Below are 26653 nucleotides of genomic sequence, written 5' to 3' on the forward strand. Positions count from 1 at the left end.
TTTTTTTTTTTTTTGCGGTTGTCATTGTTGTTTTAGCTGGCCCAGGCTGGGTTCAAACCTGCCAGCCTCAGTGTCTGTGGCCGGTGCCCTAGCCTACTGTCTTTAAGGGTCACTCATGTGGAAGCATGTGACAGGATTTCCTTCTTTTGGGGGGTTTAAATAATATTCCACTGTATGGTAAGTGTGTACACATTTTGTTTATACATCCATCCATTGACAGACATTTAGGCTGTCTCTATCTCTTGGCTATTGTGAATAGTGCTGCAGTCAACATGGGTGTGAAAATATCTTTGAAACCCAATTTTCAATTCTTTTGAACATACAGTCCACACAGAAGTGGGATTGCTGCCCTGTACGGTTGCTATATTTTTAGTTTTTTGAGAAACCTCCATATAGTTTCTCATAGTGGTCGCACCATTTTACAGTCCCACCAATAGTGCACAAGGGTTTCGATTTCCTCATATCTTATCAGTAGTTGTTCTTTTTTTTTTCTTTAATAGTAACCATGGTAATGAGTATGAGGTGACATCTCATTGTGGGTTTGATAACGCATTTCTCTGAATGTGGAACATCTTTTGGGTACCAGCAGTTTCTGATTCCCCTGAGGTCTTGGTACTACATGGAGTGGGACAGGAGCTCAGCTGGGTCCAGCTTTCCAGCCATTCTTGCTAAGGGGTCTGCAAGTGAGTGAAGTCACCTTGGGCCCCCCTCTCCAGACCACCCAGCCAGCCACCAACTGAATGCTGCCAACTAACTCTGGTTAATGCTACATGGAGCAGATGAATTGCCCTGCTGAATCCTCCTCAAATTCCTAACCCACATAATTGTGAAATATAACAAAATGGAAATGGTTTTAGTTTTCTTTTTTTTTTTTTTTGATAAAAGTTCTCTCTGGGGTGGTGCCTGTGGCTCAGTGAGTAGGGCGCGGGCCCCATATACTGAGAGTGGTGGGTTTGAACCCAGCCCTGGCCAAACTGCAACAAAAAAATAGCCGGGCGTTGTGGTGGGTGCCTGTAGTCCCAGCTACTTGGGAGGCTGAGGCAAGAAATCACCTAAGTCCAGGAGCTGGAGGTTGCTGGGGGCTGTGATGCCACAGCAGTCTACTGAGGGCAATAAAGTGAGACTCTGTCTCTAAAAAAAACAAAAAGAAAAGAAAAGTTCTCTTTGTATTCCTCTGTTAGAGTTCAGTGGTATCATAGCTCACTGCAATCTCAAACTACTGGGCCCAAGTGATTCTCCTGCCTCAGCCTCCCAAGTAGCTGGGACTATAGGTCCCCAGCAGGCTTGGCTAATTTTTACTTTTTTTTTTTGGTAGAGATAGGGGGTTTCATTATGTTGCTTAGGCTGGTCTGGAACTACTGGCCTCAAGTGAACCTTCTGCCTTGGTCTCCCAAAGTGCTGGGATTAGAGGCATGAACCACTGTGCTCAGCCTGGTTGTTTTAAGCCACTAAGTTTTGGGATAGTTTGTTATAGTCTGGGATAACTGGAATAGAGAACAAATGCCCTTTCTCTGATACTGGTTTAGAGTTGCCTTATTAAATACATTGTAATGACATGTCCAGTTGGACAGTTGGCACAATGCTCACAGGTCAGGAAGCCACCATCACTGACTCATCATTTTCTTTCTGGTACACTTTTTTTTTTTTTTTTTGAGACAGAGTCTCACTCTGTTGCCCGGGGTAGAGTACTATAGTGTCAGCCTACCTCACAGCAACTTCAAACTCCTTGGTTCAAGTGATCCCCCTGCCTCATCTTCTGGAGTAGCTGGGACAACAGGCACCCACCCCACACCTGGCTAGTTTTTCTATTTTTAGGAGAGACAGGGTCTCGTACTTGCCCAAGCTGGTCTTGAACTCCTGAACTCAAGCAATCCATCCACCTCAGCCTCCCAGAGTGCTAGGAGTGAGCCACTGTACCCAGCCCTGACACAGAACTTCTAGAGGAGAAATGCCTGAATCCCCATCCTCCACTTTCTGGCCTATCCATATTCTCTAGGCAGTCACTAGTCTATCCTTCCAGTGGTCTACTATAAGGGTCTTGGATCTATGTTGAACACACATAAATGCATTCTCACAATATAATTTTGGGCTGAATTAAGGTTTAACACTAACTATGGTTGCAGTTTGATCAACATTAGCTTTATAGAGGAGTTAGTTGTGGTTATTTGTTTGCAATTGGCTAGTGGATTGGCCAAACGTTGGATCTATTTCCATTGCTAATCTTCACTTGCATGCCACCCTCCACTCACCAGTCTGCACTCGCCTGCCCCCAGCTGTAACGATGCCAGAGACAGCTGGACGGGAAGCTCACCCCCAGTTACCAGCCCTAGAAATAGTCTCTAATGTTTTCTAACCTAACCAGAAGGGCAACACGAGGACTTTTTTCTGGGGGTTAAAATTTGGTTTGCATCTAAAGTCTTACTTAGCCCAGATTTCTCAACAGGTCTGAGCTATGTGTGTGGCTGTAACTGCGTGGTGACATCTATAGTTTCCCTGTAGGTACTGCTGCAGGGGAGAGGGACTGGGGAGAAAGGGAAGAAAAAGTCCTGTCATCTTTAGAACTTGTCCGGTCTGGTCGGCCAGTAACCATGTTTACACTTTTAAACAGAAAGTAAGATACAGCATGGAAACAGCTCACTCCCCAAGAGCCCCTAGTCTGGCTCTCGTGTTGCCACTTTCTGCGTCACAGTGCTACTTGTGACCTGCACTAGGATCTTCTTGTTTTCTGTCCTCCTCCCTCTCCGGAAGGTGAGCCCCGTGCCATCAGCACCTCCCTTGCCTTGCTTGCCACCACACCTCCCAGGTCCTAGCTCAGTGCCTGATTTGTGACAGGTGATCATTAAATATTGATACTTGCTGAACAAACAGAGGAGGTAAGAAATAGAAAAGTTATCGCGCTCTCTGCACCAATAATGGTCCACTAGGTTGGTGCTCCTCAAACTTTAGTAGGTGTAAGAATCGCCTGGGTAAAAATGTAGAAGTTGATTCGGTAGGCCTGGGTGGAGCCCGAGAACTTGCACTTCTAGCCTGGTGATGCTGCTACTGCTGCTCTGGCACTGGGCTTTGAGAAGCAAGGCACCCGAATGAGCTCCCTGAGGCAGACTCTGTCCACCTCACTTTCTATTCCCAGCCTAACAGGGAGCTTGGTATACACCAGGTATTCACAAATTGTCACGTGAATGAATGAAACCAAACAGGAATCTATGAAAAATCTGGTAAAAAATCTGGCAAAGCAAATCTCTAGCAGCTGGTGGAAATGCTAATTGACCTGCAGCCTCAGTGGGGACTTTGGGGGCTTTCAATCCCTTCCCCCTCCATTAAGGAGCTGGGCAGATGGAGAAGAGGGGGCGGGGGAGAGCTCTCTCCTCCTGAGCCACAGAGGGAGATTTTCACCATTTGGTTGTAACAATAACATATTTTCCAGCATGAATCTGTAGAGAGGCATCTGGGAAATAGGTGAAAAGGTACCACAGAGACAGACCTTGTACATTTTCTTTCCCCTTTTCTTGCCCCAGGCTCTTCCTCTTTTTTAACCTTCACATTTTTTGCCTTTTGTTGCTGTTTCTCTGTCTCCTCCTATCTCCCTCTGGATCTGATGGACTGATTTCAGTCCAGGAGAGATGCAGGAAAATACTAACATTATTCTTCTGCCTACTTATGTAGATTTTTTTTTTTTGCTGAGAAGGGGCAGCAAAAGGTCTAAGACTTGGGCCCTGATAATTTTGCTATTCTTTTTTTTTTTGAGACAGAGTCTTACTTTGTTGCCCTTGGTAAAGTGCTGTGGTATCATAGCTCACAGCAACCTCAAGCTCTTGGGCTTAAGGGATCCTCTTAGAGCTGGGACTACAGGCACCTGCCACAACACTTAGCTGTTGTTAGAGACTGGGGTCTCCTTCTAGCTCAGGCTGGTCTCAAACTCCCAAGCTCAGGTGATCCACCCGCCTCCTTGGCCTCTCAGAGTGCTACGATTACAGGTGTGAGCCACTGGCCCAACCCAATTTTGCTATTCTTGTGTGCAGTGGACAGTGAAACTTTGACATCAGGCACAGCACTTTGCTATGTGTCTCTTTGTCAGAAAGCAATTTGTGAGAAAGAATTTTGTTTATTAATTTATGAACATGTCTCCCTTCTTCTCCCTCTCCTCCCCATTAAGGAATACCGTAGAATCTATTAAAAGCAACCCCCCTCAAAAAAGCCCCAGATGCAATTACTTGGCAGGCCTCACCTAGACACACTGAGAATAGAGTGTCGCTGCAGGTGTGTAAATCCTAAAAGTATTCATCGTCCAGTTCTAACATGAAGCCATTCCATATTTTACACAAGTTGCAAGGCTCTCAGTAGCTCAGGTCCATGGCAGGCAGGGTGTGTAGTGTCCTTGATTTTAGTGCATTTCACAAGAGCTAGTAAATCGGATGGTGATCTTAATGTGCCCTCTCCACTTTAGCGACTGCCACACACTTTCCTGAATTTTTTTATAATTGTTTTGCTTCTCCATTTCATGAGCTAGACCTCACACTAACACTTCACCATGTGGTCGTAAGAATCCTTACAAAATATAAATAAAAGCAAAAATAAGTTGAGTATTACCACACATGAAATTGCAAATCCTGGAGCCAAATAGGCACTGGCTTCTCCAGATAATAAATTCATCTCTGTCTGTTGCCACTGAATATCAAGTCTCACACATCTTCCTCTAAGCTCCCTCTACTTCCGGGATAGGAAAGACTACCAACTATTATCATTTCCCGGTTCCCCAATTTTGTCCTTAACTTCTCTTCCTGCCAGAGGTACTCTCGACAAGGTCTGCCTCACAGATTTTCCAAGCACCATTTGAGAGTCAATTGTTCTTCTTTGATAATGTAAGTTTCCTGATTTTCTTGGACGCTTATAGCTTAGTGGTTAAATGTGCATGTTCAAGAATGATTCTCCCTGGCTTTGAACCCTAATTCCACTGGGTTCAAAGTGTTACTGGCTGGGTAACACTAGAGAAGTTCTTTAATATATCTTCAGTTTCCCCATTCAGAAGGTGGGGGTTTCCCCTTCCCAAAGCTGTCCTGAAGATTGATTGAAATGATGCTTATAGGGTATTTATGACTAAATGTGCAAACCTGGCACATAGAAAGAGCTCAACACATGTTGGTAGTATTTTTAAATACTGACTGCCACACTAAACATTTGTTTTTGGTTTGGCATCTGTGGCTCAAGCGGCTAAGGCGCCAGGCATATTCACCTGAGCTGGCAGGTTCGAATCCAGCCCGGGCCACCAAACAACAGTGATAGCTGCAAACAAATAATAGTTGGGCACTGTGGCAGGTGCCTGTAGTCCCAGATACTTGGGAGGCAGAGGCAGGAGAATCGCTTGAGCCCAGGAGTTGGAGGGTGCTGTGAGCTGTGATGCCACAGCACTCTACCCAGGGCGACAGCTTGAGGCTCTGTCTCAAAAAAAAAATAAAAAAAAATTTTTTTTTTCCCTTGGGGCCACGTGTTTTATTAGGTCAAGATAGGGTAAGAGACATGTCAGTGATACATGTTTCTTTTTTTTAAATTAAATTTAATTAATTACTTTATTTATTTCTGGCGGAGCTCGGTTTGAACCCGCCACCTCCAGTATATGGGGCCGGTGCCTACTCTTTTGAGCCACAGGCACTGCCCGTTATACATGTTTCATAAGGCTCCAGGCTCAAAATTGGCACAAGTTAAATACAACTCACATGGCTGTCGATGTGTTAAAGAATGCATAGTATTATAAGTAGCACTGTCTCATTCCAGATACTCATAAGTCACATAAGCATTTGCTTTTCCTTGAGACAGCATGACCCAATGGGACGGTGGCGAGAGCACAGGTAGTGAGAATGCGATGGAGTCAGTCACACTAGGGTTGACATGACACAGCTGGTTTGGCCATGACCTTTACCTCATGTCTCCCATTCCTTTTTTTTTTTCTGGAGACAGAGTCTCAAGCTGTTGCCCTGGGTAGAGTGCCATAGCGTCACAGCTCACAGCAACCTCAAACTATTGGGTTTAAGCGATTCTCTTGCCTCAGCCTCCCAAGTAGCTGAGATTACAGGTACCCAACACAAGCCCGGCTATTTTTTTTGGTTGTAGTTGCAGTTGTTTGGCAGCCTGGGCTTGATTCTAACCTGCCAGCTCCGGTTTCCATGGCTGGTGCCCTTGCTGCTAAGCTACAGGTGCTGAGCCAGGTCTCCCATTCTTGTTGTTTTGTAAACTCAGCTTTCACCTAAAAGTGTATATCCTGAGTGGTTTAGGGCAATTGATTTAGGAGATTTAACTTTTGAGTTAGAAATGTTGTTTGGGGTAATGGGTTATGGCGATTACTATTTAAGATAAGGGTTAGTACAGCTCTTACTTTTAACAGTATAAAACTGTGATTTTGGAAATAGAAGAACAGAACAGTCTCCGAGAGGCTACTCTCACTGTTCTCCAGAATCGCTGGCTTTCTGACAAAGTTTGGTGGACCTATCCCAGTCTCTGCGTATTGGCTGTCAGTGACAGGCGGCCAGACCCTCTTCATCCAGTAACATTTCGACCGCACTACCTGGGTGTGACTCAACTTTATTAACTATAGGCGCCTGCCACAATGTCTGGCTATTTTTGTTGTTGTTGTTGTTATTGTTGTTTTGCAGGCCCTGGCCAGGTTCGAACCCTCCAGCCCCTGTGCATGTGGTTGGTGCCCTAACCACTGGGGTATGGGTGCTGAGCCCCCTTTAATATTCTGAAATATAAAAAAAAGAATGTGGAAATTAGATTAAAAAAATAATAAAAAATTTAAAAACCAAAATAAAAGAAAGGCATTTCTTTGTCAGCACTTCTTCACTGAAGAAAAGAGCTTATGGTGACTCTTTAAGAAAGCATGCTTCTATTTGCCTTCTATAGTTGCATGTATAAACCTGTATAATATGAATCAATGAAGACAGAAACATTTCCTAATAACATATGCTAAAGGTTAACTTAGAAAGACGTGTCTTTGTGAAACTGAAATACGTGCAAATTTTTACAAAGCTAAATAAGGCTCTTGCTGGTTTCTGACCTAGGAATGTCTTTCTTTTTTTTTTTTTTCTGAGACAGAGTCTCACTTTCTTGCCCCAGGTAGACTGCCACAGCATCATAGCTCACAGCAACCTCCAACTCTTGAGCTCAACCAATTCTCTTGCCTCAGCTTCCCAAGTAGCTGGGACTATAGGTGCCCGCCACAATGCCTGGCTACTTTTTAGAGATGGGGGTCTCACTTTTGCTCAGGCTATCCACCCGCCTCGGCCTCCCAAAGTGCTGGATTACAGGCATGAGCTATATCTTTGAAAAGCAAACAGCAAGGGAGATAGTTCCCCGAACTCCCAGTTTCTATGTGAGGGTAAGAGGCTAACTTTGGTGGGTGCCTTGCTTTCGGTTGTAAAACTACTTTATATCAGAAATACAGGAGAAGTTTATTTTTCCTTTGTATAAAACCAAGTTTTTTTTAGACAGGGTCATGCTCTGTCACCCAAGCTGGAATGCAGTGGAACAACCCTAGCTCACATGGCCTCAAATTCCTGGGTTTAAGTGATCCTCCTATCTCATCCTCCTGAGTAGCTGGGACTATTGGTGGATGCCGCTGCACTTGGCTAATTTTTCTTAATTTTTTGTAGAGATAGTGTCTTGCTATATCGTCCAGATTGGTCTCAAACTCCTGACCTTAAACAATTTTCCTGCCTCAGCCTCCCAAAGTGCAGTTGTGAACCAGTTAACTAACCTAGTTAAATTACCAGGTGAGTTTAGGATGCACTATGCATAGTAAACGATGCTGCCAAGTCTTCTTACTTGAGGACTAGTTATTACTTATCTTGAGAACCTGTACATATGGATTATATCTGCTTGGCTGTGTAAAAAGGTGATATTCCTTTCTGTCTTTGCCGTCACTTAGCAAATAAACTGTGACGTGTAGCCCATTCTTTTAATTCTTGTTCAATAAAAAACCTGGGAAGGTATTCTGGGCTGGGAAAAGATTTTGTTATTAATTATATTACATGAACATTGTATGTTGGTATTTCTGGGCATGTGTATCTAATTGCTTTCTGTAATGCCTATTCTCTCTTACCATAGACTTTACAACAGGAAGAGGACTATCCTTTGAAAATTTCTCTAAAAGCACTAAGATCAGTCTTATTAAAAAGTGCATTATTAATAATTACCTTAAAAAACCCAATTGACGTTCCCCTTTCTTTTTTCTACACATAACTATCCTATAAGCTTCAGTGAGATTATGTTAAGGTTCAGCTTTTAAAAACCATAATCTCATTCTCTTCTCCAGGAAGCTGTGAGGCTTCCATTTTCAGTACGTGGACCTGTGGTCTTGAGTGAGTTTTTAGCAGGCAGGGAGTTCAGGTCCTGAGCCCTTACATGCCTTTATTATCACAGATTTAATAGCCCTGGCCCTGATTACCCTCATGGGTGTTTGTCATAATGAAACAAGACACACAAGTATGATGTATGTTTCCTTTCTAGACCAAAGGGAAGTGGGTTGCAGAGACCAGAGATAATTTACAACTAAGATATAATGAACCCCCACCCCCGCCCATGCTCTAAGAGAAGTAGCCAAGAATTAAGGCATTTAGCCTCTGTGTAATACATCACTGACTGGCTGACACTGGTTAGCTACAAATGATACAGCAGTAATGGAGAGCCAGAGACAGGCTGAACTGCAAAATTTTAGTGTTGCTTAAAATTCAAACATGGGGCAGCACCTGTGGTTCAGTGGGTAGGGTGCCAGCCCCATATACTGAGGGTGGCGGGTTCAAACCCAGCCCCAGCCAAACTGCACCAAAAAATAGCTGGGTGTTGTGGCGGGCACCTGTAGTCCTAGCTACTCGGGAGGATGAGGCAAGAGAATCCTCTAAGCCCAGGAGTTGGAGGTTGCTGTGAGCTGTGATGCCGTGGCACTCTACCAAGGGCAACAGAGTGAGACTCTGTCTCTACCAAAAAAAAAAAAAATTCAAACATGAAGCTAAGATTGTTTTTGGAGACAGAGTCTCACTCTGTTGCCCTGAGTAGAGTGCTGTGATGTCATAACTCACAGCAACCTCAAAGTCTTAGGCTCAGGTGATGATTTTCTTGCCTCAGCCTCCCAAGTAGCTGGAACTATAGGTGCCTGACACAATGTCCAGCTAGGTTTTCTGTTTTTAGTAGAGACGGGGTCTTGCTCTCGCTCAGACTGGTCTTAAACTTCTGAGCTGAAGCAGTCCACCTATCTCAGCCTCCCAGAGTGCTAGGATTACAGGAGGAGCCACTGTGCCTAGAACGAAGATTATTCTTTAGCTTAAAACTTCTTAGAGGTAATGCGTCGCTACTGAGTCTGTCCAGGTGCTGACCACAACCCACAGACCCTCTGGGTCCTTCCATTTCAGTGCTCCAGCCTCAGCTTCTGGGCTCCCCACCTCACCCTGCACTCTAGCCTCCAGGTGTGACCTGGACATGTCCTGCCCTTGGATCCTTCCTCTGGTTTTCTAACTAGTAAGCACCTTCTCATGTTTCACATTTCGTCTCAGGTTTCATTTCCTGAATTGCTCTCTTCTTTTTTTAGTGGGTCTACACGCCATCCTTTATAGAGCTCGCTTTGTCCTTTTGGACAGTAGGGTCCCCAGGTGTGGTGTTAGTACTTCTCCCATCCAAGTACTAACCAGGCCTGACCTTGCTTACTTAGCTTCCAAGATCAGATGAAACTGGGCTCAGGCATGGTGGTATAGCCACAGACCAGGGCCCCTTCTGATCAATTTCTGTGTCTCAAGCTCCCAGAGCAGGGCCTGGCACACAGCAGGTGCTCAACAACCTCTGGTATTGACTGAAAGCAAGCTTAGGGGTTTGTTATGGACTGAACTGTGGCCCCTAAAATTCAAACATTGAAGCCCTAACCCCCAAGGTATCTGTATTTGGAGACAGCAACTTTAAGGAAGTGATTAAGGTAAAAATAAGATCTTAAGGAAGGGGCCCTAAATCCAAGGTGACTGGTGTCTTTATAAGAAGAGGAAGAGACATCAGCCATGTGTAGGCCATGTAAGGACACAGCCAAGAGACAGCCAAATACAAGCCAAAGTGAAAGGCTTCAGGAGGAAGGCAACCTTGACCTTGGACATCCAACCTTTAGAAGTGTAAGAAAATAAATTTCTGTGTTTAAGCCACCAAGTATTTTGTTACGGCAGACTTAGCAGATTAAGACAGGCACCAGCTGTTCCCAATTTATTTTCCTTTTACAGGTCAGTACCCTGAGGCCCAGAGAGAGGAAGCAATTTGCCCAAAGTCACCTAGCTAGTTAGTTGAAGAGGATTAGCATCCAGCTCTTGTGACTAGCGTTCTTTCCTTACTGTTTTCCAGTTGTCCTCACAACCTTTCATTGAAAAGCTGTTTCCAAGTGAATCTTTTAGGAATCCCCCTTTCGATGTGAGACAAAATTGAGTGCAGCGGCTCCAACGAAGGGCCCAGAACTCCACCCTGTCCAGGCTTTTCTCCTTAAGGATTGATGGGATCTAGTTGGAAAATTACTGTTCTACTCCACCTGCCTCCTGAATACACTATCACAAAGGTTCCCAACTTGCCGGTTCTCTCACATTGTCTTAAAGCATTAGAAACCTGTCGCGAAGTAGGAAAGCTAACTGGGTCAGCAGAGTATCAGGTGAGCTGGCCTGGGGGACAATTAGGATGTTAGAGAAAGAAAGGTCACCAGAATTGATTTGACTGTATCCTGGGGTGCTGATAAAGACTTCAACAGTTATAGCAGAATCATCCAGAAACCAGGCACATGTATGTCACAACTCTGCCCTGTGACCCATTTCATAAGCTGGCAAATAATCTAAAATATGCACATGGCTTAATTCCAAGGTGTACTGAAGTTTCAGTAAAGCTATTTTGGTGATGTCCAGGAGAAGAAACTCCCGTGGCCTCAGGTGAACCTTGCCTCAGAAACTGGGCTTTGTAAATGCTGTACAGCCAGAGACTGCGTTTTTCTAATTGTGGCCCCTAGAGCTTCGTGAATCTCAATCACCCGGGTATTTGGGAACCTTATACGTGGCATTTTATATCCTGCTTTTTAAAATTTAAAGGTGCAGAGTCCCACATGAACCTTACTGAGTCAGAGACAGCTGCCTAGGTGATTCTCATGTACATACTCAAGTTTAAGATTAGTGGCATCTGGGCTTTGGAATCAGCCCAGTAGAAGTATGAATCCTTCGTATATAAGGCAAAGTCCTTTTACTTACCATACCTTTGATTTTTCTCATCTGTAAAAGGGGCATACTACCTATTTTACAGAGTGGTTTTGAGAAATAAGGTCATTATTTAACACTCTTCTTCTGTGGGGAGAGACAGAGAGGAGATGACATAGAGTTGAGATGACATAGGACCTGTGAAGTTTTTCTTATTTTGAAAAATATTAAAATAAGAAAGCCATATAGTTTCTTAGGGCTTATTTGGAATTTAGCACTTAAAAATAACTCTTGAGGGTTTTATAAGCTCTAAGAATGACATTGAAGTGTTAGAAACACAACTCTATTTGGGGTAAGCCTTTGGCTGGAAGGTGGAGTGAAGATGCCAACAGGCTTAACCATGGGGGAAGATTCTGTTTTATGGATGTGGTCATATTTAGAGTTCAGTCATGTCCCTGTAAGGACATCTCCTTGAAAAGCTTAGAAATCAGTTGTGATACTTGTTTCCTACAAGACCATTGACTGGGACTTAAAGATGTCTATGTGGGGATAAAAGCTACCCTTACTGAGCACTGATGGTCAGCTAGGCATTGTGCTAAGTGCTTTATGTACATTATGCTATTTGACCCTTACGTAGACAGATAATATCATTAATTCCATTTTTCTGTGGGAAAACTAATTCAACAGCTGTGACTTTACTATATAAGGACAGCAAAAGGCAAAGGCAAACAAGATCTGGTTCTGTTGTTCTATCGAGCTTTCTGGCATTGATATTGCTCCTCCCTAAAACTCTGAGTCATAAGGTGGTTTTGCTATCACTCTACTTACTTCTGTGCCATATACGGATAGAGATTGGGGCTCAGTTAATACTGAGTTGGTAGGCTGGGCTTGGTGGCTCATGCCTGTAATCCTAGCACTCTGGGAGGCTGAGGCAGGTGAATCACTTGAGCTCAGGAGTTTGAGACCAACCTGAGCAAGAGCAAGATCCTATCTCTACTAAAAATAGAAAAACTAACTGGGCATTGTGGCAGGTGCCTGTAGTCCCAGCTACTTGGGAAGTTCAGGCAAGAGGAGCTCTTGAGCCGAGAAGTTTGAGGTTGCTGTGAGCTATGATGTTGCTACAGCACTCAACCCAAGGAATAACAGAGTGAGACTCTGTCTTAAAAGAAACAACAATAAAAACCTGAGTTTTGCACTTGAAGTGTAATAAATATTAATAAATATTGGTATAAAATGCTATGAATAGATTATGATAATACAAGAAAGCTATACACGTAAGACTATCATAGCAAAAAATTGAAAATAACTTTAGTGTCCAAATGAGAAATCGGTTAAATAGGTCCTGGTACTATTATACAAGCATTTAAAATAAGTATGTAGATCCATATTATATGAGTTAAATCATGACATATTAAATTTTAAGAAGCAGGATATAAAATACCATGTATAACATGATCCTAATTTTGAGAATCAAATATGTTTATGTTTGTATATACATGAAAATACACGGAAGAATCTATCTTATAATATAATGTCAGTGAGGATCTGAATAGCAGATTTAGGATGTTTTTCCCTTTCTGAAAAATATTCAGATGTTCAAAAAATTATCTAATTTTTCTTTTCTTTCTTTTTTTTACAGTAAGCTTAGCATGGATTACTTTTCTACCTAGGAAAAAAAGTGCTACAATTATTTGGAAAATTGAATGCCTTGGTAAGAAAAGAAAGTTAAAGCTTCTCGCATCTTCCATGTCTTCATGGATTTGTATTTGCTTCTCTAAGAGAGTGATTAGGAGGTGGGCCGAGTACAACAGAGGGCAGCCATTTGGGTATTTCTAAATATCTGTTTTAGCACCTTCACATACGCTCAATGTGTTCTCGATATATCACACTCAATGCATTCTTTTTTTTTTTTTTTTTAGAGACAGAGTCCCACTTTGTTGCTCTTGGTAGAGTGCTGTGGTGTCACAGCTCACAGCAACCCGCAGCTCTTGGGCTTAGGCAATCTTCTTGCCTTAGGCTCCCAAGTAGCTGGGACTACAGGTGCCTGCCACAATGCCCAGCTATTTTTTTGTTGCAGTTTGGCTGGGGCTGGGTTTAAACCCACCACCCTCGGTATATGGGCCTGGTGCCCTACCCACTAAGCCACAGGTGCTGCCCCACTCAATGCATTCTTGTTGAATGAATAAATGAGCACTGAAAAGAAATATGCAAAGTATTGCACAAGAAGAACACTTTCATAAAGACAAGATGATGTTGTAACACTATAAGAGAATAACTTCCAATTGCTTTTACCTGGATTCTTGGTAGGAGGATTAACTTGTGTTTAAGTGATTCAGTGAGTCTTTTGAGATCCTGGATCAAGGCAGAATGGGGTACAGGCTGTTTAAGTCACTCTAAGTGCTCCCCTACACCCCCATCCCTGGGAAATTTCCCATCAACTAGTCTACACCATATCTCTTTTTGTCACAGCTGCCTTGGTGGCTGTCACAGATAGGAGGGCTGAATAACGCTCCTAGCAGCACATGCCGTTTCTCCTTTGTCCATCGCTTGCTCTCTGTAACAGGATGTCTTTCTTCCACAGAGAATAGATTTCTGTTTCTTAGAGAGGCTTCTCAACCTCTCTGTCCAGGCCTTGATTTTATTTGTGATTCAGGGGAGTGGCTCTTAGTGAACATAGGAGAATGCCAATTCAGGATCCACTATGGTTTGAATGTCTCCTCCAAAAATCAGGTTGGAAATTTAATTGCCATTGTAATAATTTGAAGAAGTGTAGTGTTTGGGTGAAGGCACACTTATAATGCTGACTCAGTCTGTACAAAAAGAAAGTATATAAACAAAATGTGTACCCCTGATATTCTGAAATTTAAAAAACATATAACAAAAGATGGGATATTTGAAAGATGACTAGGATCTGATGATTTTGCCCTCATGAATGGATTAATGCTGTTATAAGCAAAAGTAGGTTCCTAATAAAAGACTAAATTTGTCCTGATCCCTCTCCTGCTTGTCCTTCCGCTGTGCTATGCGGCAGCTAGGAAGCCTTCACCAGGTGCAGGAGGACCCTGACCCTGGACTGCCCAGCCTCTAGAATTGCATGAAATCGATTTCTTTTTGTGTTATTCTGTTAAAGCAACACAGAATGGACAAACACTGGAACCATTCAAAATAGACCTTTTGGCAATTGGATGCCTCTGATATGAGAGGCCAATTGGGGTACAAGTAGGCTCAGTAGGTTTGTTCTGATAGCTGCAAAAGCTGTGTCAGTAGCTATGGTAGAAATGGAAATTATCTACTATGGGAGATGTAAAAAACTATTAAATGTCTGGTGACCACCTGTTCTGTGGCAGGCACAAAGCAGGGGTGCTGGGGACACTGCTGGTGGGCTTCACAGTGCTCTGGTTCTATCTGTCCCCATCAGCTGTGAGGTAGGAAAGGCCCTCAAGCACCCCACAGTCCTTGTTCCCTTGACACTAATGTCCTGGGAGCCACATCACTGTCTATTTCAGGTCAAGAACCAAACAAATGTGCAAAGAGCAAAGGTGGTCCTCACTGTCCACTGAGGCCTGGTATGTCAGCTGCCCCAATAGGCAGGCTGTCTGCTGAAGGTCTAGGGGGAACCTGGCTTCCCTGCCATTTCTCCTGCGGCCTGAAATGATTTCCTTCCTATTAGTGGTTTATCTCAGCTCTGGGCTTTCACCAGGCAAGTGTTCAGAATCTACTGAGTGGGAGGGTCTGACCATCAGTTCTCAAAGGACACTCAACCAATTAGCTGCTGAGTTTCAGCCCCTACAGGAACCCTGGGGCAGGGCTATTGCTCAAGGCAGGAACTGGGCATTTCCCCCCCTGAGCTCTACAGGGAGTTGTAAGGCAGGAGAGGGAGAGAGGACGGAGCAAAGATTAAGATGCACAGGCCTAATGGTCTGGAAATTGCTCATAGCCTTCCACAGGCCTCTGGTCTGCTCTTTAGTGGTAGGCAGGGGAGGCTCCTTTCCAGATATTTCCTCATCCCAAGGACTGAATGAGGGTAGAAGAAAGAACACCTCTGAGAAATAAAATTAGGATTGCTCCTTAATAAGAAAAACTCATGGAATGTATAATTTTGAGATTGGTGCAACATATCAGGTAGAATGTAGCAGCTTGAATTGCTACATTTCTACTTTATCAAGGTAACATGTACATATGGTTAAAAAAAAAGCCATACTAGTGATCTTGTGATGAAAAGATCACCCCACTTCATGCTTCTCATACCCAGTCCTGCTCCCTGGAGACAATCTCTTTTAGTAGTTCTTAGTTTTATCACAAGTAGTAATTTCGTTAGCCTAAATAATATGCTAACAGTCCCTTATTTATTAGCTTGTTAACTATATTATATTTTATTATTTATTTATTTTTGTAGAGACAGAGTCTCACTTTATTGCCCTTGGTAGAGTGCCGTGGCGTCACACAGCTCACAGCAACCTCCAATTCTTGGGCTTAGGCTATTCTCTTTCTCAGCCTCCCTAGTAGCTGGGATTACAGGTGCCTGCCACAACGCCTGGCTATTTTTATGGCCGGGGCCGGGTTTGAACCCACCATCCTTGGTAAATGGGGCCAGCGCCCTACCCACTGAGCCACAGGCACTGCCCCTAATTTGTTAATTTTAGACAGTATCTGTTGTGTATTCTTTAGAAGAGTGAGGATTCACTTCTGCTCCTTTTACCTCCTTCCTCTCCCAAGTTTGAGTTGGTTGCCTTTATAAGTTTAAATAACACATACATAGACCTTTTCCTCTTTTTCTTTTCTAACTTCAGTCAGACTTGACTTGTCTTATTTGAAGTGAAGTGATCAATTGTTCCTTTTCCTTCCACCTTTTACCCCTTCCTTGGCTTTTCAAAAGTCAACTTGGGGATTTTCAGCAGATTGATTAATGAAAACAATGTAGACAAAAACATCTCTTCCTTCTCCTGAAAAACTTAGAATCATCTCAAACATACAATTATCCTTTGAAAATGCTTTCCAAACATTACAAAGGGTAGTTTAAGACTTCTACAGCCCACACCTGATTATTCATGGGTTGTTCATGCATCTAACAATGGCTCCACTGAGGTATAAGGCATCTATTTACAAGGGTATCTTCCTTGCTACACTGCACGTGTCTCAGCAACAACCAGGCACTTCATCTCTGTATCCCCATGACCCAGCAGAATAGCTGGCACTCAGCGGGCCCTCAGTACCTGTCTGCTGTGGAATGTTTTTACATAACTAGACTGTTGATTGTTTAAAGTCTTAAAAAATGACCAAACATGAAAATGAGTTAATCGATGCTGAGTCTGTAACATCACGGTCCCCTGAATGAGCACATGTATGAACATGTATGTACATGTGTGTGTGTATGTGTCTGAGGATTTTGCTCTTCAAAGAGTGACACTCTTTAAATAAGTGCCAGCTTCCAGAAGGGAAGGCAGGGCTGCTATCTCCAGTCAGGTGCACTAGATTTGTTCTTTGTAACTTATTCTGACTCTCAAGCTGTTGAGAGTTGTCACAAGGAAAACCCAAACCAGCTCTGAAAACCCCTCCAATTGATCCAGTCCTCTCTATCCACTCTTCCAGAACCAAGATGATCTGCTTCCAGACATATTTCAAAGATTTTGGTTCTCACTGAAATTGTTCCAGAGTTCTGCTAAACTTTGCTCACATGCAAGATGACTTTATGGGAGAACATCCATCCATTCCTAGGAAATGCTTTTTGGAAAAGCCAATACTTGTGGCAGATGCCATTGGTTCTCTGCCACTTCCCATTTGGGCTTTACCATTCCTGTATACAGAGGGCCAATGCTCAACTGTCAGCCTCCCTGTCCTCTTGCCAGAGGACTTTCTCTGGTCACCAGAGTCCTCTCTGCTTACCCATGGGGCTGGCTAGAAGGGCCAAGGAATGAGCATTTCCTCCCCCCAGCAGTCCTCAGTCAATGCCTAATAGAACCGAGGCGTAACTATCACCTCCCTTGTCTGGACACTCAGAAGTCTTCAGGGGGATTATACTCCAGCTACCCCATGGACAGTCTGCTTGATAACACTCCCCTCATTGGCTGCCTTCCTCTTCCTGTCTTACTTTTTCATCCCCTACCCATGTTTTCAGGAATCTTCCTAAACAAATGACTTAACACTTAAATCTTTGTTTCCTGGTCTGCCTATGGGGGAAGCCAAGCTAAAATGGTATTCTTATATAATAGACAGTTATTTCCCTTTCTCTTCAGTTATTCCTACACAGGAATCGTTAAGCCTTTGCTACGCACTGGGGAGCTAATGCCCATCATTGTGGGTGACATTTGTGGGGGAATGGCTGCTGGCATAACAAGCTTTGGCATGAAAAAGGAGGACGCTATGGATTTTTTGCTTTTTAGATGCAGGATGAAAGTTACAAAGCAGATTCTCCCAAATCCACAGAGCAAGTGAGCTGCTTTGTGAAGCCACATCAGTCTTCTCTTCTTCTTGACCCTGGAGATCCAGGGAGGCCTGAGAGAGTTTTAACGGGATTTCTGGAATGTGCTTAACTTTCAGAGAGAGCAGCTTAGCCCACGGGAGACTCCATTAATATAATTTCACATAGAAAAGCCTCCTATGGCCTAATCTCATTAGCTCTGTTTTATGTATAGTAAATGGGTAAAATCGGAGTTTGTGATTTGGTAATTGTAAACGTACCATTTTGAGCACTTAGATGGTACAATGAAGAAGAATTTTTTTCTTAACATGTGAAAAAAAGAGGTCCTGAACTCCAGAAATGACCATCTATCTGAGTGAATTGAGGACGCGCCTTATCTTTGTGCACCCACCATAAAGCAACACAAGAGAGGGTAACAGAGAGGAACCAGCAGCTCCATTTTTTTCTTCCAACTCTCCGGATAAATAAAACCTTGATGTAACCTTTGACCCACCCGTCAGTAGCTGTGCTTACTCCCGTGTGTAGCTTTTCTTAGTTTTCCTTCCTTCCTTTAACCAACAAACATTAATTGAGCACATACAATGTTAGGCCTTGTTCTAGGCATAGGGATATGGTGGTGGACAAAAGATGGTAAGTCCCAGCTCTCAGAAAGCTCACATTGAAATGGAGAGACAATACACAAACAAATATACATGTACTACATCAGGTAGTTTGAAGTACTTTGAAAACAAATAGAGTAAGAGGACAATGGAGCAGGTGGTTGGAGAAGGTGTTCCCTGAATGAAGTGAGGGGGAACTTTTCTAGGGCATGTCTACCTTCCAATTAGTGAAAAGTGTGGGATGGATATTTAAAGGAAAACAACCCCCGGTGGGGGCATCAGCCAGGAAGCTGGTGGAGTGAGAGGCAGGAGATGGGTCACCTAGGTGGACCAGGTGAGTTCTGCAGGACTCTTGGGCCATACCAGCCATTTTGAATTTATTCTAATGCAATGGGCGGTCCTTGAAGAGTGGGGAAAGCAGAAGGAGGTGATGAGAATTATTGTGTTGTCAAAGGCTCACTGTGGCTGTGAGTGGGTAAGAGTCAAAGGAGGGAGGACAATTAGGAGGCAATTATGTGGTGTGGGTGAGAGGCTTAGGCCAGGCTGGGAGTGGTGGAGGTGGAAGAGGGCTCAGATTCAAGATGCATTTCTAAAGCAGAGTCAGTAGGATTCGGAAACTGTGGATGAGGGGAGAGGGAGGGGGACGGGAGAGGGAGGGAGAGGAGAGGGGTAGGGGTAGGGGAGGGGTAGGGTAGGGGTAGGGGGAGGGGAGGGATAGGGGGAGAGGGAAGGAGAGAGAAAAGAGAAACTCATGATGACTCCCAAGGTTTTGGTCCATTTGGGTGAGTGGGGTGCTATTTACTGGGTTGGGGAATATTGAGGGAGAAACTTTTTGGGGGAAAAATCAAATATTCAGGTGGAGATAGAGAATAGGTTGTTAGACATAGAGCTCTAGAATTCAAGGGAGAGACTAGAACTGGAGATACATATTTGGGAATCATCAGTTATACAGAAGGTGTCTAATTATTAAAGCCACAAGATTGGGAGAATTCACAGCAGCATTGGAGGAGAAGGGAGAAAACCTGAGGACCAGGCCCTGTGCCATCGTCACCTCTAGAGGGAGGAGGAAGGTCTAGACCCCCAAAGGAGCAAGGGGGCTGCTCTCCCTCTTCTAGCACCCAGGCGGCTTCACATTAAACAGTTACCTGAATACAAATCAGCTGGAAGTCTTGGTTGTGATCTTTCCTGGGGTGGAGTGGAAAGGACAGGCTGGGTCAGTTGTTCATCAGCCCACGATGCATCTGCATAAGCCTTTGGCACTGAGTACTGTGGAGGTGGGAATATCCCAGAGGGCTCTTCTCCCCTCCCCCCATCCTTTCCTCCTGTTTTGCCTCCTGCTCTCCCCTTTCTCCTTTCCACCAGTCCTGGGGATGAATTTCAGGTGGTTCTAGGGTTGGAGGAATTATTTGGCTGTTAAGATACAGACCCTTTCACACATGCAAATAAAGGTGTAGCCTGAGGCTCTGGTCACAAGGTGAGGTCGTTTTCCTTTAAATATCCATCCCACACTTTTCACTAATTGGAAATTCATTGGGGCTTGCAAAATGTCACCATGCAAATTCTCCTGAAAGGGGAGTTTATTTGTTCTTCACAGTTCAGAGTGAATTACTTTAATCAGATAACCAGCTGATTTTCCTTCTAACAGCTGGTTGAGAGCAGCTTGATCTATATGCTCTTTCTATTAAAAAGCAACAACCACAAACCTCACTAAGAATATAACAGAGATTCTCAAGCATTATTATCCATAAAATTCACTTAGGTAACTCATTAAAATGCAGACTCCTTAGTTTTCCATCCGCAGAGATTCTAACGTGGTGGGTCCAGATGATTTGACTCAGGTGGCTCATGAGGTCGGGAGGATTGGGAAGAACTTTGGGGGTCACAGGGCGTGTGTAAGGAGCACATGCGGTGGCAAGCTGTCAAAACGAAGACCTTTGACCTAACAGAAAACAAAGTGGGTGTCAGGGTGTCCTGTGGAAGGAGAGAGGAAGGGGAAGAGAGCCCAGGATAGGAGGGAATGGAAGCTGATGCCTTCTCTGTGATGTTGTGAGCAGGGAACCCACCCGGCCACTCAGGCTGCTGGGGTGTACTGAGGCACCGCGCACACATCAGGCAGGCTGTTAGGTAGTGGGCACTTTCCAGGCACCATCTCATTTAATTGTTACCACCTCTTATTATCTCTGGTTGAGGATTAAGGACGCCATGAAGGTTTTAACTGGCAGGGACAGACGTAGAACCTTTGTCTGGGTGACTCCAAGTACTGTGTTGCCCGGTCAGGGCACGGAAGCCCAAAGGGCGGTCTGAGAGTGCCAGTCCGCGAGCTCCGGGGTGAATTTCAGGGACTCGGGGACGATCACGCTTCCCTCTGGGACGGGTTGCTTTGGTGCCCCCTGGTGGCTGCCGGCCTGGTGCGCAGAGACGTCAGGGAGAGAACAATTGGCCAAGTGAGTTACAACTCTCTGCAAGGGAGTATGAAAGATTCTTAAAATAACCACACGTCCCACATGATCAAGTACACTCCCTTTACTACCATTATCCGAGTAATTTCAGGAAACGCCCATTGGGGTATGTCCTTCAGCTTCTGCCTCAGTGACACGTTAGACACCATTTCCTGAATTACAAGCCACAGCCTCGTAACCTGATCCCTGCTTGCACACACCTTCCCTCCAACCATTTAGGCTCAGAGAACAGGCTTCATTTGCATTAATCAGCAAGGAAGAGCTCCCCAGGCTTCTGTACTCTACTAGACCTGCTTCTATTTTTAACAGCCTGTCTGCCAAGGCACTAGTGGGCTAAAAATAGACTCACTTATAATACAATTCATCATGTATTCAGGAGCCAAGGAGGGAGCTTAATTTAAGCTTTGTTAAGATGAAATGACTTTAAGAAATATTATTTCATGTAACTATTTATTAATATCAATTTTAAAAGAGTCTTACAATATGAACTCTTTGATACATACTTTAGAAATGAGAGAATGTTGGTCAGAATGCTGTGAAAAAAAATCTTTGGCAAAACCACCTTGTCATAGTTCTTGGCCAAGGTTAGAAATGCTTTGGTTCTTTTCCTTAACTTTAAACTCCATTCATTAGTCCCTCTTTTCTTTTTGTCTTAATTCTAGCTCTCTGCTTCAACTTGATCTGAGTGAATTGGATCATCTTGTAAAATTAGGGTTGCCAAATTTAGCAAATGAAAATACAAAATGCTAAGGGCAGGGGAGGTGGCTCATGCCTGTAAACCTAGCACTCTGGGAGGAGCACCTTGAACCAGCCTGAGCCAGAGTAAGACCTCATCTCTAAAAAAATAGCCGAGTGTTGTGCAGGCACCTGTAGTCCCAGCTACTTGGGAGGCTGAGGCAAGAGAATTGCTTGAGCCCAAGAGTTTGAAGTTGCTTTGAGATGTGATGCTATGGCACTCTACTGAGGGCAACAAAATAAGACTCTGTCTTAAAAAAACAAAATACAAAATGCCCAGTTACATTTCAGATAAACTCTGACAATTTTTTTTTAAAGCATAAATATATCCCAAATATTGCCTGGTTTGCCTAGGATTTTCCTGGTTTTAGCATGGAAAGTTCTGCATTCAAGAATATGACCTTGTCCCAGGCAAATGAGGATAGTTAGTCACCCTATTTAGGGTGTATTATGTATTTAAACAAATCATACCCCCATCTTGAGGATTTCTTACTCACTGAGAAGTCCTATGGGAGAGAGACTTTTTTAATAACAGCTTTATTGGACAGGTGTGGTGGTTCATGTCTGTACTCCTAGCACTCTAAGAAGTGGAGGTGGGTGGATCACTTGAGCTCAGGAGTTCCATACCAGCCTGAGCAAGAGCAAGACAACATCCCTGCTAAAAAAATAGAAAAATAAAAACAAAAACAAAAACTAGCCGGGTATGGTAGACTGAGGCAAGAGCATCAACTTGAGCCCAGAAGTGTGAGGTTGCTATGAACTATGATCTCAAGGCACTCTAGCCTGGGGCAACAGAGTGAAGCTCAGTCACAAAAAACCCAACCCCCCCCCAAAAAAAACCCCCACATATATGTCTCATATATTGAGACATACTTCATGTACCATAAAATGCCTCTTAGTGTAATTCAGTGATTTTTTTTTTTTTTGCAGTTTTTGGCTGAGGCTGAGTTTGAACCCGCCACCTCTGGCATATGGGGCTGGTGCCCTACTCTTCTGAGCCACAGGCACTGCCCTAATTCAGTGATTTTTTAGTATGTTTATAGAGTTGTGCAACTATCATCACTATCTAATTTTAGGATATCTTCATTATTGCTACCTCCCCAAACCCATAGCAGTCTCTCCCAACGTTCCCCTTCTCCCTGGCCCTGGAAAACACTAAACTATTTTCTGTCTCTATGGATTTGCCTATTCAGGACATTTTACATAAATGAGGTCAGATACTATGTGGTAGTTCTTTTTTTCCCTTTCAAATCATTTTATCTTTAATAACCTGGCAATAATTTACAGTGTAAAATAAAAAAATCAGTCCAATGTGTTTCCTTTCTGGAAGATGCCACCATGACTGCTGCATACAAGTATGCATAATCAAAGACCATGATGAGATTGGATTCCAAAGGGCATGGCTGGGAAATGACTTATGGCTGACAGATTGAAGAGTTTGGCTATGGAGTCTTGGAAGGGTAGCAGGCAGCAGAAGAAACATGAAAGGGACCCTCAGAGGACAGGGTGTGGTTGCTGGGTCATGAGCATCCTGAAGTGTTTCTTGATGGTGATTTGGTATCCAGAGTATTTGTCATCTGGGGAGAACTGAGCTGGGTGGGCTGAGCAGGTCTGTTGCTGCATAGGGCCAAATTTCTTTAGTATATACACCTCATCTCCTTGCTCACTGAGGTACCACTGGAGAAACAGGACCACACTTAAGTCAGAGATCCCAATTCTGCCTGCAGCTCCATCTGCCTGACCGCCTGGCGTGTTCCTACACATGGTACTTTGTGACTGGATTGTTTTAGCATCACGTTTCCAAGGTTTATCTATGTTGAAGCACGTGTCAGACCTTCATTTCTTTTTGTTGCCAAATATCATTTCATTGTGCAAATATATAGGGATACTTTGGACATATGGCAAGTTTGATTCCAGACCACTGTGATAAAGTGAATACCTCAATAAAGCGAGTCGCATGAATATTGTGTATTCCTAGTGCATATAAAAGTTATATGCTTTTCTTTTTTAGACAGAGGCTCACTTTGTTGCCCTGGATAGAGTGTTGTGTCGTCATAGCTCACAGCAACCTTAAACTGCAAACTCTTGGGCTCAAGTGATTCTCTTACCTCAGCGTCCCAAGTAGCTAGGACTATAGACACCTGTCACAATGCCCAGCTATTTTTTTTATTTATTTTTAGTAGAGGTGGGGTCTTATTCTTGCTCAGGCTGGTCTCAAATTCCTGAGCTCAAGAAATCCACCCTCCTTGGCCTCTTAGAGTGCTGGGATTACAGGTGTGAGTCTAAAAGTTACGTTTATGTTATACTGTAGTCTATTAAGTGTGCAATAGCATAATGTCTAAAATAGGTACATATCTTAATTAAAAAATACTTCATTGTTAAAAAATGCTAACAATTGTCTGAGCTTCAGCAAGTTGCAATCTTTTTGTTGGTGGAGGGCCTTGCCTTGATGGCTGTTCACTGATCAGGGTGGTGGTTGCTGAAGGCTGGAAGGAGGCTGTGGCAATTTATTAAAATAAAACAATAATGAAGTTTGTTGCATCGATTGACTCTTCCTTTCTGCAAAGATTTCTCTATAGTGTGTGATACTGTTGGTAGCATTTTAGCCACAGTAGAATTCCTTTCGAAATTGAAGTCAATTTTCTCAAACCCTGATGCTGCTTCATCAGTTAAGTTTATGTAATGTTCTAAATCCTTTGTTGTCATTTAACAATGTTCACACCATCTTCATCAGGAGTAATTCCATCTCAAGAAGACATATTCTTTGGTCACCCATAGGAAGCATCTCCTCATCCGTTCAAATGTTATCATGAGATTGCAGCAATTCAGCTATCTCTTCAGGCTCCATTTTTAGTTCTCTGGCTGTGTCCACCACTTCTGGAGTTACTTTGTCTGCTGAAGTACTGAAGCCAAGTCACGACTCGAAGCTGTCCATGAGGGTTGGAATCAACAACTTCCAAACTCAATGTTCATCTTTTAGCCTCCTCCCATGAATCACAAAAGTTCTTAATGGCATGGAGAATGCTGACTTCTTTCCAGCAGGTTTTTAATTTACTTTGCCTAGATCCATCAGATGGATCACTATCTACACTATCTATAACCTTATGAAACGTATTTCTTAAATAATAAGACTTGAAAGTTGAAATAACTCCTTGACCCTTGAGCTGCAGAATGGATGTTGTGTTGGCAAGCCTGAAAACAACGTTGATCTCTTTGTACATTTCCATTGGCATTAAGTTCCTGGGTGACAGGTGCATCATCAACGAGCAGGAACATGTTGAAAGGAATCTTTTTTCTTTTCTGAGCAGCAGGTCTCAACAGTAGACTTAATAGTCGACAGACTATTCTGTAAACAGATGAGCTGACTTCCAGGCTTTGTTGTTCCATTTATAAAGCAAACACAGAGTTGATTTATCATAATTCTGAAGAGTCCTACAATTTTTTTTTTTAAACAGAGTCTCAAGCTGTTGCCCTGGGTAGAGTAACGTGGCATCACAGCTCATGGAAACCTCAAACTCTTGGGCTTAAGTGATTCTCTTGCTTCAGCCTCCCAAGTAGCTGGGACTACAGGTGCCCACCACATTGCCTGGCTATTATTATTATTTTTTTGCTGCAGTTGTCATTGTTGTTTTAGCAGGCCCGGGCTGAGTTCAAACCCGCCAACCTTGATGTGTGTGGTTGGCACCCTACCCACTGAGCAATAGGTGCTGCCCTAGTCCTAGGATTTTTGGAATAGTAAATGAGGATTGGCTTAAACGTAAAGTCACCAGCTGCATTAGCCCCTAACAAGAGTCAGCCTGTCCTTTGAAGCTTTGAAGCCAGGCACTGACTTCTCCTCCCTAGCTATGAAAATCTTAGATGGCAATTTCTTCCAGTAGAAGGCTACTATGTCTACATTGAAAATCTGTTGTTTAATGTAGGCACCTTCATGAGACCTTCTGGATGATTTCTTGCTGCTTCTGCATCAGCCCTTGCTGCTTCACCTTGCACTTTTATGTTATGGAGATGGCCTCTTTCCCTAAACCCATGAGCCAACCTCTGCTACCTTCAAATTTTTCTTTTGCGGCTTCCTCACCTGCCTCAGCTTTCATGGAATGGAAGAGAGTTAGGGTCTTGCTGTCTGGATGAGACTTTGGCTTACGAGTGTGTTGTGTCTGGTTTGATTTTCTATCTAGACCACTAAAACTTTCTCCATATCAGAAATAAGACTGTTCCACTTTCTTATTATTCACATGTTCACAGGAGTGGCACTTTAATTTCCTTCAAGAACTTTTCCTGTGTACTTACAACTTGGCTAACTGTTTGACCCCAGCAGCCTAGCTTTCAGCCTATTTTGGCTGTTGGCATGCCTTTGTACTCAGCTCAATCATCTCTAGCTTTTGATTTTGACTCTTCTTCTCACTTGAACAATTAGAAACCATTGTAGGACTATTAATAGGCCTTATTTCAAAGTCGTTGTGTCTCAGGGAATAGGGAGGCCCAAGGAGAAGGAGATAGGGGGAAACCACTGGTCGGTGGAGCAGTCAACACACCCACATTTATTAAGTTTGTCATTTTATATAGGTGTGGTTTGTGATGGCCCAAAACAATTACAGCAGTACCATCAAAGATCACAGGTCACAGACCACTGTAACCAATATAATAATGATGAAAAAGTTTGAAAGACTGCAAGAATAACCAAAATGTGGCCCAGAACTGTGAAAAGAGCATGTGCTGTCAGAAAATGAGGCTGACAGGCTTACTCGATACTGGATTGCCATAAACCTCCAATTCGTAAAAAACACAGTATCCGCAAAGCACAGTAGAGTGAAGCACAATAAAATGAAGGAGGTATGTCGGTACCACATTTTGTTTTTCTGTTCATCATTTGACAGACACTTGTGTTGTTTTCATCTTTTGTCTTTTATGAATAATGATACTATAACATTCTTGTGCAGGTTTTTGTGTGGACATGTTTTCATTTCTCTTAGGTACATACACGTCCAGGAGTGGAATTTCTGGGTCATATGGTGACCCTGTTTAACTTTTTAAAGACATTCCAAACTGTTTTCTGAAGTATTTGCACCATTTGACATTCCTATCGGTAGTGTGTGTATGAGAACTTCAATTTGTCCACCCTCACCAATGCTTGTTATTACTCTACCTTTATCATAGTCATCCTGGTAGGTAGGAAGTGGTATCTCGTTATGCTTTTTTCTTTTTTTTTTTTTTTTTGAGACAGAGTCTCACTTTGTCACCTTGATAGAGTGCTGT

At 43.3% G+C, this 26653-nt stretch overlaps 1 protein-coding gene and 1 pseudogene across 2 annotated transcripts in view; both read right to left on the bottom strand.

The window, feature by feature from the left end:
* Positions 1-26653, bottom strand: part of LHFPL3 (LHFPL tetraspan subfamily member 3) — a 509453-nt gene that overhangs the window by 7959 nt on the left and 474841 nt on the right. The gene's annotated exons all lie outside the window — the stretch shown is intronic.
* LOC105887891 lies at positions 22895-23164 on the bottom strand (annotated as a pseudogene).

The sequence above is a fragment of the Otolemur garnettii genome, unplaced genomic scaffold (genome assembly GCF_000181295.1).
Source record: "Otolemur garnettii isolate 467f Iridium unplaced genomic scaffold, OtoGar3 scaffold00005, whole genome shotgun sequence".
Taxonomy (NCBI): domain Eukaryota; kingdom Metazoa; phylum Chordata; class Mammalia; order Primates; family Galagidae; genus Otolemur; species Otolemur garnettii.